Genomic DNA, 19,328 nt, shown 5'->3' on the forward strand with positions numbered 1-19,328 from the left:
AACCAATTTTTTTAAATTTGGCTACTAGTTAGCGAATATACTTCGGGCTTACATTCTGACATGAATGCCTTTCGTTAAAACGTTAAGCTGTCCTTGAGGAACATTCTGGGAACCATAAATGATAATAATGTCTACACATTCAGCTATACACCATTGTTAAAGATAAAAAGTCCTGCTTTTCGTTTAAATTGAACCAAAAGTCAACTGTTTTTAGAAAAATAATAACAGTACAAATTAGCTTTAAAGGTAATTCTGTGATAATAAAATGCAAAGATCTTTTATAAACAACGCTTTTTTTGGCAAAAAACCAATAAAAAATAGCTACGAAATTGACATGCTTAGAATTCTTGAGAGTATATAGGTAGCCATAATTTTAAATATTTAATTACATAATAATAAAAAATTTCAAAAAGGTGTTTTCATTTATTGTTTTCCTTAATAAACATATAAGAATTTTTTGAAATGTGACTTTCCTTCGTTTTATGGAAACTTTTTTCAGAATTTTGTATTAGGTTTTTCACTCCTAATATATAGCAATTGTGACTATGTATGTATAGGTATATACAGGGTGTCCACAAAAGTTCCTTACAAAATGTAACCATATATTCCTGAGGTCAAAATACGCCGATTTTAAGCAACTTAAATAAGTCCGAAATTACTTCAATTCCCACCTACAAGCGTTAGTTAAAAGGTAAAGTTAAACAATTAAAATCGATTTTTTTTTAAATTTATGAACATTCTTTAACGTATTACCTTAAAGAAAATTTGTATCTAGGGGTTCTTTGGAATGCGAAACCCGAATATGTACACCCTTTTACTGTGCCATTAGAGGGCCTTCACTCTGCACTACTAATGGTTTAAAATGTTTATAACTTTTTTCCCAGTGTATTTCTTATCAATTTTACACAAAAAGCCCTTTTGGTAAAATCCGCTAAAGTTAGCCGTTCTTGCGGTTTTCAGATGTTCAATTTAGCAAAGATATATTCAGATGTTTCAAATAAATACAATAATTTAAAAAAAATAGATGTTTTATTGAAGCACAAAATTAATTTATTAAACAATGATTGAACAATTCCGAGAACAAAAATCGGACGTAAGAGGAAAATTGGAATTTCGTAGCCGCGTTGGGAAAATTTTGTTAGTTTTCCATGTTCTAGTATCCGAGCAGTATCATTTTGCTGTGGTATTGCGGAATTTCTATTTTGATAGAGTAAGGCTCCGCGTAGTTTGCACCAAGAGGCAGGGTCAGATCGTGTCAAAGAGAGAGAGTGACAAGTTCACTGTCAGTGTCACCTGTCACTATCTGGTCGGTTGTCAGTTCCTTGTTCAGCCGGTAGCCATTCCGTTATCAGAAATATTAGTCGACATTTTGTGGTTTTAAGGAAAATTTAAGTTCATCTTGCCGGGAAGAATTCGGTTGAATGGAATAATATTCCTCCCAAGTTTTGGGGTTTAATTTGATGAACGTCTAGTGGGAAGTTGTAGCCGAGAGGATTTCGGATTGACCTGAGATTTTTGGATTTGGTCGGCTGCTCCCACACCATTTATGAGATATTAAAATTTTCTAACCACAAAACGAGACTCTAGGCCTCGCTCACCACCTTAGGTATGTAGCAACATGTTGGTAATTGCCATAGAATTGATTGTGTGTTTATTTTACTGATTTTTTTTGTCCTCTATTTTAGAGGCCTCTCCTTTTTCTCATTCTCTCCTCTATTCTCTGGTCTCTTCCTATTCTCTGGTTTCTTCTGGTCATCCCAACACTGTTGGCAACCGGCTTAAGGGAGCCTCAACACAGCCTGGACTGAGCATTGTACTGTGGTTCTGCGATTTTGGATTGGAACTTGCCTGAAATCGACTTGCCCATGTGGTCGTTACCCTGGTTGTAGCTGACTGGTTCCAGAGCTGTCAAGTTAAGCTACCTTAGCCAAAATACACAAGAGATTAGGGGACACGCAAGTTTTTGCACATTTTATTTTATTTTTCTCTAATTGAACGGTTTGATTTAAGGTTGGGGGTTGATTTATTAATTTGAATTTTATGGGTTTATCTTCTTTTATATAAAACAAAAACGTTAAGGGGTTCTTGCTAAGTCTATTAATATTAACCTGAGGGTTTCCATTTGAGTCGAGCATCAACATAATTGATTTTGACATTGAGCCTGGATCACCTTGTAAGGGATCGGCTATTTGCTACAAATAACATATTTAGTCATAGTGTTGGTTGTTGGTTAATAGGTTTTATTGCACCAACATACCATTAATAGGCTTTCAAATTCGAACCTTACTATTAATGGATTAATGCGACTTGACTAGAGTTTGTAAAAGGTATGTAGGGCCAATGAGGTATTGTGAATTAGGCTCCAAACATATACTTCTTGTAAACAACACGTGATCACGTTTTGGATTTTCCCCTTGAACAGTAGTTCAGTGCGGATTTGTTTTTTTTTCCTTACTAATTCCTCGCCTTAAGCATACCTCAAGTAACTCTTAATTCTTTTATCATTTTTTTTTATTTACTTAAAATTACTATATTATTACATTTTGAATAATTATCTAAATTTAAATATCTCAATGGAATTTAATTTTTTTATATATAAATGGGACTGACTATGTAAATTCTTGGATGATTATATCAATCTGGTGGACCTATGGATTGCTATTTGCGTTTTTCCCAAATTATTTTCAGCTTTTAGGATCTAGGTACAAGCGTAAATATAGGTCATCATTTTCTTGATTAAGGGGGGCTTATATTACCATCATAATATATTAGGGTTTGGTGTAAAATACTTAATGAAATAAATTGATTTGAACCGAGTTACGCGCTACAGGGTACCATCCATTCAAATAATTTCTGACATTTAATGAAAAATGTGGTGGAGCCCCATCATGCAGATACTACTTATCACTGCGAAGTTTAAAAAAGGTAAATCTTCTAATTTGGCAGTGATTTGTAGATGCTGCTATTTCCAGGTAATCTTGGAGGAAACATGACAGGACCAATAATGAAATTGCTGATTATACCATACATTAAATTTAAATTCGTATTGAAAATGGTCTTTTCTTACTGCATGTAGATTTTCTTTAGGATATACATGCTCATTATGAAAACTATGTATACCTTTCCTTGTCAAACAAACGTTGTTGGTAAATAGAATATTATTTCTAAAGTTCAAGTTTTTTTCTGTGTGTACATGAATAAAATTACAAAAATTTAGGCACATTGCAGGATCTTGGGTTAAGAGATCTTGAACGAATTTACATGTTGTCAACGTACGCGATGCTTAAAGCGACTGCTCTTAAAATTATTAAAAAAAAACTGTTGTTCCACAAAAAAAGAAGATGCACAAGAAATAAATAACAGATAATCTTTGAGCTAATGCAGAAATTATGCAAAAGTTAATTTTAATCTTCTTAGGCGTGTAAATCTTTGTATTTGTGAAAATAGGGAACATTTTGAACGCTTTTCATAAAATCCGTATTGCTTAATATTCCGTGCCTAAATAAAACAACTAACTTTTTTTACTTTAAAATATTTGAATATACCCTTAAGACATTGACAACAACAAATTATCGCGAGAACGGCCAACGGCTAACTTAACAGCTAATAATGGCTAACTTAGCGGGTTTAAACAAAAGGGCCTTTTTTGTGAAAAATCGATGATGAAATTATTTTTATTAACAAAAAAGTATAAGAAATTACACTTAGCAAAAAATTATAAACATTTAAAACCATTAAAAGTGCAGTGTAAAGCGCCCTCTGATGTCGACAGTGAAAGTGCATATTCGGGTTTCGCATCCCAAAAGACCCCTGGATACAAATTTTTAAAGTAATACGTAAATATTCATGCATTTTAAAGAATTCGACTTTTATTTTTTAACTTTACCTCCCTGTAGGTCATAATCGGAGCAATTTGGGACTAAGGTAAGTTGCTTTAAATTAGCCTATTTTGATCTCAGGAATATGTGGTGAGATTCTTTTAAGACTTTTTGGGGACAACCTGTATAAAAAAAGATATAATACAGCTTTCAACATTATAGTAATTAAATGCCAATTAATTGCCAATCATATTATTAAAATAAAATTCAAAGACGGTTTTGTTTAATATTGTATATTGTTTATTAGGAATATTTATGAATTTATAAATACTTTGAAAGTAACAACCTGGTCACAGTATAAGAAGTAACATATTAATTTGTTGACAGACAAAAGTATAAAAATATTTTCATAAATATGGAAAATTCACCACACTTTCAAGGATAGATTCCCAACTATTGTATATGAAGACTAAGAACACCATAAGTGGACTTGCCAGATGAAAATATTGATCGCGTAAGGGTATCTATAACAGTCCAAAAATGTTGAATCTAAAAATGAACTCAAGGGTTAGAAATTTCTAAGATATCTGTTTTTCAAATTTTGCAAAAAGATCACTTAAAAAAAGCACTGAAATGAAGAGATATCTTAACTCTTTGACATTTTGCTGCAATATTGGTTGAGAATGAAATCGATATACATATTTTGTGGATATCTAACAAGGCACACTAACCCAAAACACACAACTGGTTATATTAATAAATAAACATTTTTTTTAATAGTGAAGAAATAGTCCATACTTGCAGTGGAGTCGTAGGTTAAGGTAAAATGAAAATCCTTTAGTCTGCCTCCACTTATTTATTAAATATTTAGTTAGCTTAAAGTCCCCTACATGTCTCGGGGGGTACTAAAAGGAAATAGTTCCGAACAAAAGACAAACAGACACAGAAAAAACTTAAAAAATTAATATAAGGTATACTTACAAAGGTTTAAAATTGGTAACAGGCACACGCCCCAGGGTTTGATTACATATCAAAAACCCTCTATTTATTACTATTATTTTTAACTTTAATTTTTATTTTTATTTGTTTACATTCTGTTGTTGACAAGCACTGTAGGTGACATCTATGAGAGAAGTTCTAAAAGTGCCATGGTACCTGATAATGTGTTACTACAATTTTTTTTTGGTAAAAGCAAGAGGAAAGCAGAAGGTTCATAGAGAACATATTAGATTACGCGGTTAAGATAATGATTCGTACGCTGTGGAGAAGGAAAGCAACGGATAAGTATTATATAAAAAAATTGTAGTGTGGAACGATGTATTAAGAGGCTATGAAAAGTTATGACACAGTGAATTGAAAAAGTGAGTACAAGAATGATGTACTTGATCATTAACACAGTAATGGTGGTTGTTTTGTGTAGCTTTATTTATTTCGAGTATTTCCAACAGATCAAGTTTGTTGCTTTCCGGTAGAAATGTAAAAGCTTTAAGTCAGTAGGTGGATTAAAACTGGTTGCTAGTATAAACATGTCTTGCAAAGTTAGATTTGATGCTTGTAGGGCAAATATGTCGGTTCTTGCTCTTCTCAATCTCCCTACAATGTTCATTGATATGTATAGAAAATCTTCTACCGGTCTGTCCAATGTAAAATGCATTGCAATCCTCACTCGAGCACCCTATCTAATATGTTCTCTATGAACCTTCTGCTTTCCTCTTGCTTTTACCAAAAAAAAAATTGTAGTAACACACCATCAGGTACCATGGCACTTTTAGAACTTCTCCTATAGATGTCACCTACAGTGCTTGTCAACAACAGAATGTAAGCAAATAAAAATTAAAATTGAAAACCATAGTAATAAATAGAGGGTTTTTGATATGTAATCAAACCCTGGGGCGGGTGCCTGTTACCAATTTTAAACCTTTGGAAGTGTACCTTAGAAATACATAATATCAATAAACTTCTTGCTCCTTCCGCAAGATCGCAAGACATAACAGCTTGCTATTACTTTTTGTGGGAAATAGCAACAGCTTTTCATTAATAAGCCAACGTGAAAATAAGAACTTAGGTGTGCGTTATTTTATTTTCACGATGAAAAAGTTGTTTTTTTTTTAAAGATCACTAAGACTTTGGAAGAAATTAGAGGATTAGTTACTTATTAGAGTATGGACTAGTTGCACAAAAAATATTCCTAAATCAACCAAAAAAATAATGACCCTTATTTACTAAAAATAATATATATCATTATGTCTTCCCATACGGCGAAACATTAGGCAACACCGTATTCTCCCAGTTATCCAGGACCGTTGCACTTCTGGAATCGGGAACCTTAACCATGCAATTACACGTCTTTTATTTTTCGCTTTGTCGCCTCGTTTTAGTACGAAGAGTCACGAGGTTATCCGAATGCATCTCTTATCGATCCAGACCGTACAGGACGGCGATCAGTCTACTGCATGTAAACGGAAAGTTTTTTCCCGGATAATGTTTGAACGAGTTTTCGGATTCCGATACCCCCGATGGAACGAAGTGGTTAAGTGGAAAGCTAATGGCACACGAACAGTTCGTAATGAACGTAATGGGTTCGCTGGTTGTTTCCATAAGTCTGTAAATGAGTTTTTGGTAGTAAGGTTAAAGAAAATTGTTTCTTTTTTATTGACATTTGACGACCTTTAGAACCAATTATTCTGTTTCGTTTTTTTTTGTAACAGCAAGTATTTCTTAACTCTTAATTTTGACTATCTTCTTAACCAGGTATAGGCATCGCAAGTCTCTTTTTCTCTAAGAAGCAGTTCGGCCAATGAGAAAAGATGACCAAATAGAGATCGGTGATAAATGTAAAAGTTTGGGATTAATGGTAGATTCTACCCTTCGATTTAAAAACCATGTATCTGGAATCCTTAGAAAGGCTTATATGACGCTAAAGTCTATTTATATTTATAGGCAATTAAGAAGATATAAACATTAAAAAACTCCTTTATGACTCGCTAGTTTTATTCAAGAATTTGACTTATTTTTGGTATTTGTAGACGAAATCATGTATCACATAAGTTCGAGTAAACTAAAGTGGATAAATATGTCTAATCGCAGATTGGTGCATTTATTGTGTTTTTAATATAAAATTAAAAAAAACCGTAGCCCACCATACCTTTATCGGAAGATTTCTTTTAGTACTGATTTTCATCATTTGAATCTTCGAAGAAAAACGCTTCAAATTCCCAAACATAGAAGTGTATTCTTTAAACGATCATTTTCTTACAATATTGCTAGACAAATAATTTTTTTTAATATCGACGGAAACTCTTACATATTTCAGTAAATGTGTTTAGAACACATATACATCTTTACAGTGCTATTTTATAGTTAGTAAATAGCCTTCTGAACCTTGTGTCCGGCATGGATTTTGCTTTTTGGTTTAGTTTAAAAGTGTGTTTTATTTATGTTAAAAAGGATTACAAATAAATATTACATACGGATGTTTATAAATTTAGATGTCAGTATTGTCACACTTAAGAGTTAGTTTATACATATTGATGCTTAGCCGTAATGTTAAAGAGCAGAATCTGCTATAACCCTTACAGTACCGAGATAAAAAAAAATTGAGTTTGGGGTTTATATTTATTTTACGCCGATAAAGTTGGGTTAAAAGGTACGGAAAATTATTTTAAAAAATATTCGAAAGGGTTAAGGGAGGAATTTAGGGAGTACACAATTGTGTGTCTAGGGAGCCAACACTAGAAAAGCATAATTGTGAAACAAAATTTATTACTTTGTATGGAATGAAATAAAACAGTTTTTATCTTTGGTTAAACAAAGAAAAACATTACATTTTAGGCAACGCATTCTGAACCGACTTTTGCACCCTAACCTGCATTTAACTGGGTTCTTCATTTTTTCATTCTTTGGCCAGTGTTTAAAACCATCAAAGCGTTTGTCTGCACAGGGCAAACTGGAAGACATTCTTCTCTTTTTTATTTAATTTTCTTCAACGCTAGTCTCTTCCTCTATATTTTCTTGGCATTCGGTTTCCTCCAATACACGCTTCTTAGTACCGGCAATCAGATATTCCCTAAGATTAAGTCGAAATTCCAAAAGATCCATAATATTTTTGCTTCGAAGGTTTTGACTATAACAATCCCTTCGATACTCCATCCAGCTGTTTATTATTGCTAAGTCGAACAAATGTAGGATGGCTTTAAGAGTCCATTTCATCTAGATAGTATTCCATCATTTGGTCGCAAACATCTACAACACCCATGTTTTCGTTGTGTGATTTAACAACAGCTGGGCATGCTATGCCTGAACGTTTTTTTTTCTGTTTTATTCCATCTTTGCACCTCAGTTTCCGGCTGTCTTCCAAAAGCTGTGGATATCATTAAAACAGATTTATTATCTTTCCACTTTGTAATGCAAAGTTTATTATCGGTTCTAACAACTTCTCCTGACTCTCCCCTATTCATTAAACTGTCTTTTTTAAAATCAAACCCTTTCACTTTGTTGGACATAATTGTAGCAGTTGCATCTATATTCAAACTCGTCAATTTGTTCATCAAAGCAATAGTTGAAAAGTATCTGTCAAAATAGAGGTAACTATTTTGAGGTAATGTTTCTGCTAAACGCAATATTATTGAGGGTCCCAAGCCTAAATCCCTATCTTTTAGTGGGGTAGTATTGCCCTGGTAGATTTCAAAATCCAATACCAGTTCGTCGGATGTAGTAAGAACGAAATTCTTCAGTCCCACTGGTCTTGGTTTATTTTTGACAAATTGTCGAACTGGACATCTTTCCAAAAAAGGAATCATTTATTCGTCAATAGAAAAAGCTGTCTTTTCTTTTCTTTCAATGGCTTTACATCTATTGCGAACCAAATGAATTACCGGCTGTATTCTCCACAATCTATTTTTTTTTGTTCCTCTTCTGATACGCTAAGATTGTCAACGACATGTAAATTTACACGTATCATATAAAACCTTTGTCGGGTCATGACCCCATCAATTAATGGGAACTTATATTTTCCATTCCGATACATATGTATCCTTGGAAGATAAATACATCCCATCAAAGCATTCATTCCGAAAAATTTCTTTATTTCTTGAGAGGTAAAGTTGTTTTCTTTTGCATTTTGTTGCAAGAAATACTGGGAAGTGAAATTTGCGGCTGACTCAAAAAAATCATCATCCAAATATTTAGCAAAATATTCGTTTGGAGTTTTTACGATAGATGGAGTATAGTCCTCTTTTACAGTAAAATTCTTGCTTCTAAAGTTTCCATGCTTCCACTGGAGAGTCTGGAAATGTATGAGGGGTAAATCATCTTCTGAATCTGAAGAGCTATCAGCTTCATTTGGTGCTACAATTGGGATCTTTTCGTGAATTTCAAACTCATCTTCTTCATCTTCGGAATCTGCCGGCCTTTTTATTTACTCGTGTAATTTTTTATTCCAAATGAAACTTTGTATATATTCTCGTGTTGAGTAAATAAAAAAAACATTTATTATTATTATTATTATTATTATTATTATTATTATTATTATTATTATTATTATTATTATTATTATTATTATTATTATTATTATTATTATTATTATTATTATTATTATTATTATTATTATTATTATTATTATTATTATTATTATTATACATATATTGACATTTGAAATTACTGGCAATATAAATAGCTTAAACGTTTTTTTTTGACTCCTAGGATCACAGATATATTGAAACAAATTTGTCAAGATTGATTCCAAATAAAGATTTAAAATCACTTTTCTTGTTACTATTAGATGTTATTTTAATAAAACAAGTATGGTGTCATTGACATATATTAAAGAAATAGGTGGTTTCAAGAAGGACCAGAGCACTAGTCTGATTTTTTTTTTTTAATTATTTTTGAGTACAAACTTAACCTTAATACCTTCGGATGAGGTTTACGCCTTTTTTACAATCAAATATTTCTTTCAGTTCAGTTAGTTCAGAAGCTTCATCTTTAAACAATTTAGACTAACTTCATGACGATTTTGTAGAATTATTATTCCATTAGAGAATTTCATTTTTAAAAGAAACAGCGATTTTATCCAAAATGTTAAACAAAGGATATGCGACAGCATGAACTACGAAGTTGATAGTAAAGACACACTTCCCCATATAAATATTGTGAAAAATGATCTGAAATGAACTAACAATATATACACATACAAAATTTGGTCCTCGTATTCCGGATAATCCGGTCGGTATCACTCATCAATGTTTGTGTTTATTAGAAAATGACTTTCTTTTATAAGCAAATAAATTTAATTATTATGTTTTTTTACACATAGTTTCTAATTTCCTCGCGATTATATTTAAAAAACTGAAGCATTTTTTTTTTTGTTTTTTATGCTTCAATTAATATGATTACTCTTTTTAGAACAAAAAAATATCACCTAGCCGATCAGGAAACTCACTGAACTTAGTTCCGGAGAATAAACCTTTAAAATCACTACTAATATGAATATTTACAAATTCTTGACCCGATGACAAAAAAAATAGAAATTTCTTGCGCTTTGACAGCATATAAGAAAACTGAAGATAATTAAAAGTGTTTCTCTTTTTGTTTCCTGGTAATGATGTTTCAGGACCAATGATCTTTTATGGTGTGCGAGTGAGATGTCAGGTGATTTTCGCAGGTAAGGAGGCTTATATTCTGAACGCTTTGAAAAGCTCCTGCAAATCGTATCAATTTTGTTGCCCTGAGAAATGCGTGCCAGCAGACAATCGATACATGTAAAGAAAAATATAATGAGAGAGTGAAGAACAAACTATTCAACCAATTGCCGAAGTGGATCAAGATCATTCTGGTCTGAAGCAACAGCAGTTAGTCAATGTTTTTGTAGATCATAAATTCCAATATTGACTAGGGAGGATGATTCAATTGTAGTGTCGGCAATGGAAAATGCAGACTTGCTAGGTCAGATGTTGCATTAAACTCTATCATACATCTACAAGGCAAAACACCACCGACTTTGCCAAGAAAGGGTTGTTTGATGCCAGAGACCAGAGTCTTCCGTCACAGAGATCTTGAAAAAGTTCTTAAAGGCTTGAACACTAATAACTGGCCCTAAAGGAATACCCCCAATAGTGTGAAGAAAGTGTGCAGTCGTGCTGTCATGACCGTTGTGCAAACTCCTTTTAAACAGAGGCTTCTTCCCTGAAGACACATACACTAAAAACTTGCACAGATTTACCCGTACCCAAAGAAAAAAAGAGACGGTGCCCGTTAATTACCGTCCGATTCCATAAGTTTCGGCAATCGCCAAGGTAATGGGAAAACTTTGAATCCAACAAATTTTTAAGTACCTGGAATCCACCAATATCATTAGCGACCGTCAAAGTGGTTTTCGAAAACACAAGTCTACTGGCCATCTGTTGGTATGCAATAACTTAGATATTTCAAAGGCACTCGATTGGGTTTGGCAAACAAAACATCTTAAACAAACTGTATTCTTATGGTTTGCCACGAACTCTCGTTGCCTGGCTTAAAAGCTTTTTTGAGAACCGATCCATCCAGGTTCCCGTTGATGAACACACCTCGCAGAGATTTCAAATTAAGGCTGGTATCCCTTGATGATACATCTTATTACCTATCCTCTTTTTCTTATACAACGTGCCTATCGAAAAGTTTTAATATTGCTTAAAAAAGGTTTAAAACATGATTCGACCACACCTTGTGATACACCGTTAAATTCGGAATTAAAAGCACTTTAATTATTCGATATCGAAAAACCAGGTCCATATTTGAAAAAAAAAGTTGGTAATGGTGGCCCGAAGACGAAACTTAAAGAAGGAAAAAAGGCGCTATAGAATGTGCCATTTATTTTCAAAAATCTTTTGTAATAAATTCAGCAGAAAATATTAAACATTTTTCAAAAACTCATTTATTTTCAGATATGTCCAGAATTACTCTGAATTTTTTAGATTAAATTGGCATTTATTAAGCACCCCTCCTTATCTCGAGCACGCTGTATATGAATGACTTTCTCGACAAGATCTACTAATCGAATTTACAGGTTTTCTGATGATAGTACAAATTTGTCTTTCTTCAAGTCGCCTGACCAGATAACTAAACACTTAGTGCCATAGGCGTCACCAGGTAACAGCTATTAATTCCGACCTCAAAATCATTTTAGAGTGAGGTGAGTGCAATCAGATCCAGTTTAGCGCACTTAAGACTCAGGCTGCTGTATTTACAAGAAGTTGCCTCTGCTGCCTCAATCCTTCTTATAATTGGACTTACTTTGCCGCTGTCTTCGTCAGTTCGCTTTTTAGGGGGAGAAGTTGGGAGCAATATATCTTGGCATGATCATATGGCGAGAATTGTTAAAGTGGCTTCTCAAGAATTGGAGCTCTTTTTAAAATAAAAAAGCTATATACATCGCAATAGCTTTTAACGCTTTACAAGGTTCAGATTCGCCCATCTCGTGATTGCTCTCAGATATATGAAGCTCTGTACCCAAAAATACTTTGAAGCTAATTCTATTCAAAAGAGGGTCCTACATCTTATAAGAGATCCTGTGTTTGGTGCATAGAAGGACAAGTGGCGGATCTGACTCCGTTTTATCGATACTATTACGGTAAATACTCTTCCGAACTGAACAAAATCATTTCACTTAGAGCTATACACGCAAAATCTACTCGACAGGCAGATGCGACTTAGGAATATCGAGTGCATCTACAGACGCTTAGAACGTCGCTATATCGGGACTCCTTTTTTTCTGGAGAAGTTTAAGTCTATGAAATGAGCTCCCAAAGCAGGTCTTTGCAGAAATTTCGGAAAAATTATATCTTTGCACTGGCGCTAGTTATGGTTGCGTACCAAAGGATTGCTCTTTTTCGCCAATATATTAGATACAAAAAAAATATTTCTTACTGGTTCTGAGTAAACCTTATTTTAAAAGTTTTTCGCCTATCCTTGATCTATCATTTTTATTTATATTAGAATTTCTCTACAAACAAGACAAAAAAATTCAATGAATCTACGAAATTGTCAATCCAAGTTGGACTTGAAACACCTGGTAAATATTAAAACAAAGCTGTTTCAAAAAAAGATATATAATTTCGACATCCTCTATAGACACCCACAATTTAACGCTATACTACGAAATACCTGTATACCCGTACATATCCGCTTACCCACATTAAGTATAGCCTTTAACCAGTATCGTAATTCTTATGAATTGAAATTGACGAAATTGTCTTAAGGAGAAAGAGAGAACAACTTATAGGAGAACAGAATGAAGGACAAAGAAGGCACGGTCAAATCAGTGCCTAGGTCGAGGTCAGTCACCCTGTCTGGGCCGTCGGCACGCACTACCCCAATTTCGCAAAGGAACCGCGGGAGACGTCGACGACGGACCCAACCAGCGATGCGTCCTATGCTCAGATCAGTAAAGGACTATTCAAATCATATAGAGTAAGTATTTGTGGCATTTATAAATACATACGTTATTTCATAAGAATTTATATGAATCATACTTACTACACAATAAAATATAGTTATTTTCGTCAGTGTAAAATGTAAACAATGGTAAAAATGAGAATGAGAAACTTAATCTAACCTGAACAACGAGATTAATATAATTAATCCTCGTTATAACAAAATATTACTATAAACCATGTATGAAGGATATATTATCATATATAGGGGTACAAATAAAACAACAAATTGATACTATTTTTAAAGAAATCAATTAATACCATTAACAGTCCTAAATGAAAGTAAGAATAAAAGTTTTATATATCTGTCCTTTATTTCATCAAAAAACTAATATAATTTTCCAATTACTACATCATACATACACAAAATAGTTAAAAATAATACGTATGTACAGTTTATAAAAAAGAAATAATGAACAAAACTAATACATATTTCATTACTTTATACACACAAAAAATGGAAAGATTAATCATCAAGGTCAATTATATACAAATGGTTCTTTAGAGGCACTTTCAAAGAATTAACATTTTGATATTATTTTATTTGTGTTGGTACCATATTATATTTGCTTAACCCATTAAAAAACAAAGAATTTTTCAGCACCTTCTTGGGTAACTTAACTGTATTATGAATGTGAATATCGGCATTGTATGAGACCCTGCCTAACAGGTACTGTGGTGCTTGGCCAATCTTAATTTTGTAGATAAAAGTGAGCGTATTAAAGTAATAGATGCTCTTTAACTGGCAACCATTTTAAATCTTGTAGCATTTCTTTAATAAGCGTCAATCTTGGTTTTCCTGATATCATTGACATTGCTCTATTTTGCAATGTTTGTCCAAGACAATTATTTTTCTTTTAAAAGAAATAAAATACTTGAACAATAATCAAAATATGGTAATATTAAAGCAATATATATACTTTTCTTGATCCAGTAACTTAGGTAAGATAAACATTTAGAAAAATAATATATTTGAAATGCAGTTGTTTTAATTACTAGATCATGAGCTTTAAATTTCAAATCTTGATTTATTTATATGCCCAAATACTTGATTTTAGATATTCTTTCTATAGTATTTTTACCCACTATATTTGCTATGTTTAGTTCTACTGGTGGCTGTCTTCAAAATAATTGCCTTGCTATAACCATGTACTTAGTTTATGCAACATTCATCTTTAAATCATTTAAACTACACTAATTATATATGTACTAATTTCATCATTTCATTTAATGTTGTCTGAAGCCTAAGTGTATCCGATGTTAAAAAAGGGCATTATTTGCAAAAAGGTAAACTGTGCAATATATCTTATAAATAGCAAAGGATCCAAAACACTACCTTGTGGGACACCAGACTCATTAACTAAGTATAGGTTCTGATAATAAGCAGGTACTAAATATTATTAATCTTAAGTACTTGCTTTCTGTTTTTTAAGTAATTATCAAATTACTCCAAAACCATACCACCCAACCCTACAAGACCCAATTTCACCATTAAACGTTTTAGATTCAACGGTTCAAAAGCCCTTCTAATATTTAAAAAGATAGCACCGGTAACTAGATTTTGATCAATATGGTTGTCATGTAATTATGTGGTTGTCATTAATATACATTATGTTTTCATTAATTATATAGATCATTAGCCATTTTTAAATTATTTATTTTTGGAATGGGAATTATTGTTGATAATGTAAGTAGGTCAGGAATCTTCCCTGTTTCAAGTGAGTTTATCAGGTACAATAATGAATGGCTGTTTTATTTTCTCAAATGCGTTTTCAAGTAAGTTGAAATTTATTGCATCTAGACTTGACCTATTGGCCATATCAAATATATATTTATTTAATCATTGTAATTTAATAAATGAAACTCGTTTAATGTAGTGGGTAAATTCTTTTAAAGGAGTAGGTATTCTGCAATATTAATTTTATTTGCACTTTCAGCAATAACAGAATTTAGTTTATTAGGAAGATCATTCTCAAAATTTTCACTTATCTTGACTCAGTAACGGTTTTTGGTACAAATTCCGGCAGGACTTTTCATTCCTTATTGCGTGGACTTTCTTTTTAATTTTATTCATTTTTTATAGCTGAAATCCCTTGCCCTAGTAGCTATTTAAATAGTATTTCACCATTGCTGATATCTAAGAAAAATGTTATGTAAAGAAATCAATTTAGATGAAGTTTAAAATAACAATTTAAACAAGAGAACTATAAAAAGTGTAGAATAAATATATAGAAAATATGGTCATATTTGGCAACAAAATTATAAAAATATCGCAGTTTGAGCAAGGTAATTGAGAAATCAACATTTCACGTTGAATTTCTAAATTTAAATATTTGCATATTTAGACACTTCAAGAAGTAGGCTTGATTTACTTGATTACAGAGTTTTAATATTGTCAATTATAAAATTCAACCAAAACAAAAATATATTTCATAAACGAATCGAATGATTGTTAAGTTAAACGTTCTTATATGCAAACATTGTATACTTTTTTTCGAATAATTCATAAACAATAAAGGAATAATATGTATCAATAATAGGAATATTCCTGGACATTTACTTGAAATACTCATTAAATGTCAATTGTCACATGTTGCCTGTTCTTAGGTAAAATCTCATGTTCTGTACGTTTCTAAATAATGATAAATGACAAATTTCTTAAATAAAGGTATTTTTTTACAATTCTAAATTTCCTAAAAGTTACAATAACTTGTATTTATAATAACTTGTAATTGTATATGAATTTAGATACTACAATCTATTTTAACTATATATAATCATTTATTCTTTGCCAACAATTAGAACCTACGATTATTTGTCCAAAGCTTAGAACTATAGAACACCGCGAAGAAGTTTCCACTACTTGGTGAAACTATAAAAATCAAAGAAAATAAAGCAATTATTAAAGTATTTCTCAAGAAGTATCTGAACATAAAAATTGCCATTCTCACTAGTCTCAAATTCACATTATTAGAAGGCGTTCTTGAATTGAAATAGATTTTAAAAATCTATAAATATGTAAAACTTATCTTCCGAAGACGCAATCGCAGGATTAATATAAAGATTATATTATAATCTCAATAAAGCTTAAAGCCATATAGGCTCTACATTGTTCAATAATTTACTTATGATACTTCCAGAAGGATTGATTTTTAGTTTGTGCAAATGACAAAGCAGTTGTTTATTAATTAGATTTATGTAAATCCTTAAAATTTTCCGTTAAAGTATTTAATTTTTACAGTTAACTATCCCAAGACTTATTATATGTCATTTTGTTGTACCGTATTTTTCGGATTGCTACAAAAATAAAACCTAAATTATCCAAAGTTCTTGGTGTAAGTCATAGAATTTTATCTCGAAAACCTCCCTACTATAATTTTAGGTGAGTTTTTTTGATCTAGTTAATAAAACATTCTCTTGGAGTCTAAGAGCTTATTTAGTTATCAGTTTGCAGGATCAACATGCTGATAGCTATCAGCTGAAAGACAATATTTTCAACTTACAACAGATTATCAACTTATATGATTTTCTAACATTGTAGTTGGACTTGATAGTAGATTCTGAGATTCTGAGATTTTTCATAGACTGATTGCTTTTAAAGCATCATTTGACAATACAGGAATAATCTGCTATAAGAAATAATTATTCAGTATAAAAATAATAATATATATATTTTTTATTTCAATTTGTTTCTGTAGTTAAAATCTTATATGTCCCAAGGATATTTTTATCACAGGAGGAGTAAGAGCTGTCACATGAATTAATTTCTAAAAAAGAGATATCAATTAAATATACCGAGGACAATTGCAGGATTTTTCCAGGTATTTTTTTAGTAACACAATTTTATGCTTAAATTAGTCCTATTTCCCTGTAAAGACTTCTTCTGTAAAGGCATGTTGATTATTTTTGGAAATTCACACAAAACCTAGCAAATGCCTAGTTTCGTTTGTAATTTAACTTTGTATACACAGCAGACTATTCTAATAGTTGCTTTAATTAACTTAACCAGGGGACGTATCTTCGTGGGTTGAATTGCAAATCTCCTTTTTTACTGATATAAATATACGAAAGTGATAAATTGATTGGTATCTCATCTCGCTTATGATGAATTACTAATATCTTCAGATTTAAGGTTAGAATATACGACCATAAATAACCAAACTTAGTCTCAAAATATTAAAATACAAGACAGTTTTACCACTAACCAAAACTATTTATTTTTAAGATTACAAATAGTGGAAGTCCTTATCTCCAAGAAAAATGCATGTAGGTCACTTAGGTAAATGTATTATGCATTTCGGCTGTGTAAGCCATCATCAGATACTAAAATAAAATACAGGTAATTCAAGACAGTTTTAAAAAAGAGCTTATTCGCTATAACAATATTAGATTTAGAACTTACCAGAATATTACAAAAAACATATACGTTCACCTAATAAAAACAAAAATTACCCGTTATCGGGAAAAAAACAACAATAAATAAAAGAATTAAAATTAAAAACATAGTATAATTAGGACATCTACGATTCAAAATATAAAATTTATACCTAGGACGATACAGATTTCTACATATTAAAAGAAGGTACCTACTATAAGGCACTATTGTAGATTAGCGTCGCGTTAAAGAAAAGATTTTAAATTTTGACTAATACAAATGTTATAAGATGAAAGAGTTAAAGACAATAAAGGCAAAAGTTATTTTCTAGGGCTAATTGAATTAAAAAAGCGTAAACTGTCAAACTTAGTTTGCTCATTAATGCATATTGTGCAGTCTGGGGAGTTTATGGCCCTATTTATTTCAAATGCTTCCAACAAGTCCAATTGTAACCCTTTCTCACAAACATGCAGAACCTCAGTATTAGGTCCGGAATCAAATTTATGTCCAGACTCTAATATGTAGTTTGCAAAAGGAGAATTGGTATTGTTACTAATTTACAAATTACTAAATACGTACAATTTGGTGCTTCTATCAAAAACGTTGGTGAAGGACTTGTAAACAGAGAATGTTACCCTTAACTTTTCCAAGACGTCTGACAGAGATCTTTTTACAAATTTTAAAATAGGCATATTTATTGGTTGAAAAACTTTATCTGAGAGACCTCTAATAGACATAAAATTCATAACTGTAATGGTATCAAAATATTATCTCATGTTCTTCAGACCACCTGTATCAAATACTTGTATATATAGCTAGTTTCCATAATTTAAACATTGGTGATTTTAATACAAAAACTACATTCTTCCTTGCGAGAAGATGAGAAGTGACATGAAACTTAAACTAATCTAACTCAAGGCAGGCAACTGTAAAACCATGGAGTTTTATCGCTCTTTCTTTTAATTTCAATAATCTGATCAATCAACCTTTTTTCGACACTAAAGTATTGATTGCCAAGGATTCAGGTATTCAATACCACTTTATTAAAATCTTTAAATATGTTCCCACTAATCCTTTAAGAACACATGGTGCAGGAGCAAATAAATTAATGTATTATAAAAGTGATATAGTTAGTTATAGATTATAACTGAGTCTGCTTGTTTTAATTAACGTTTTTATTTAAGTGGTAGTCAGAAGGCCTAAGTCGATTTTGCATTTGATTTTATTACGTTTATTTTTATTGAAGCGATAAACAAAATGTATTGATATGAGATATAATTATAAAGGTAAAAAGAATCTAAAAAAGCATATTACATTTACTCTTGCATAAAATTATTTTTAATTCTTATTTATTAAACGAAATACCAATGCTACATTTTGTAGTGTTCCCCGAATTCCTCATTTAAAATCCCCCAAACTAATTCATAATTGTGTTGCTTTTGACTCTGCTAAAACGATTGCTTCTCTCCCTTAAACATCGAAGGTCGCTATTATAGCCCATTAGAGCACTTCAAAAGGAGGATTAGACTACTAGAGGCTTGATTTGGGCCCATCGCGTTTTGTTTTGGCTCGACTCGGCTGATCGCAGACACGCAGAAAACTGCAGAGGAAGTGAATTGATATTTTGGATAAGAAAATACTTACACGTGGTTGTTATTATTACATCGC

The sequence above is a fragment of the Anthonomus grandis genome, chromosome 9 (assembly GCF_022605725.1).
Source record: "Anthonomus grandis grandis chromosome 9, icAntGran1.3, whole genome shotgun sequence".
Taxonomy (NCBI): Eukaryota; Metazoa; Arthropoda; class Insecta; order Coleoptera; family Curculionidae; genus Anthonomus; species Anthonomus grandis.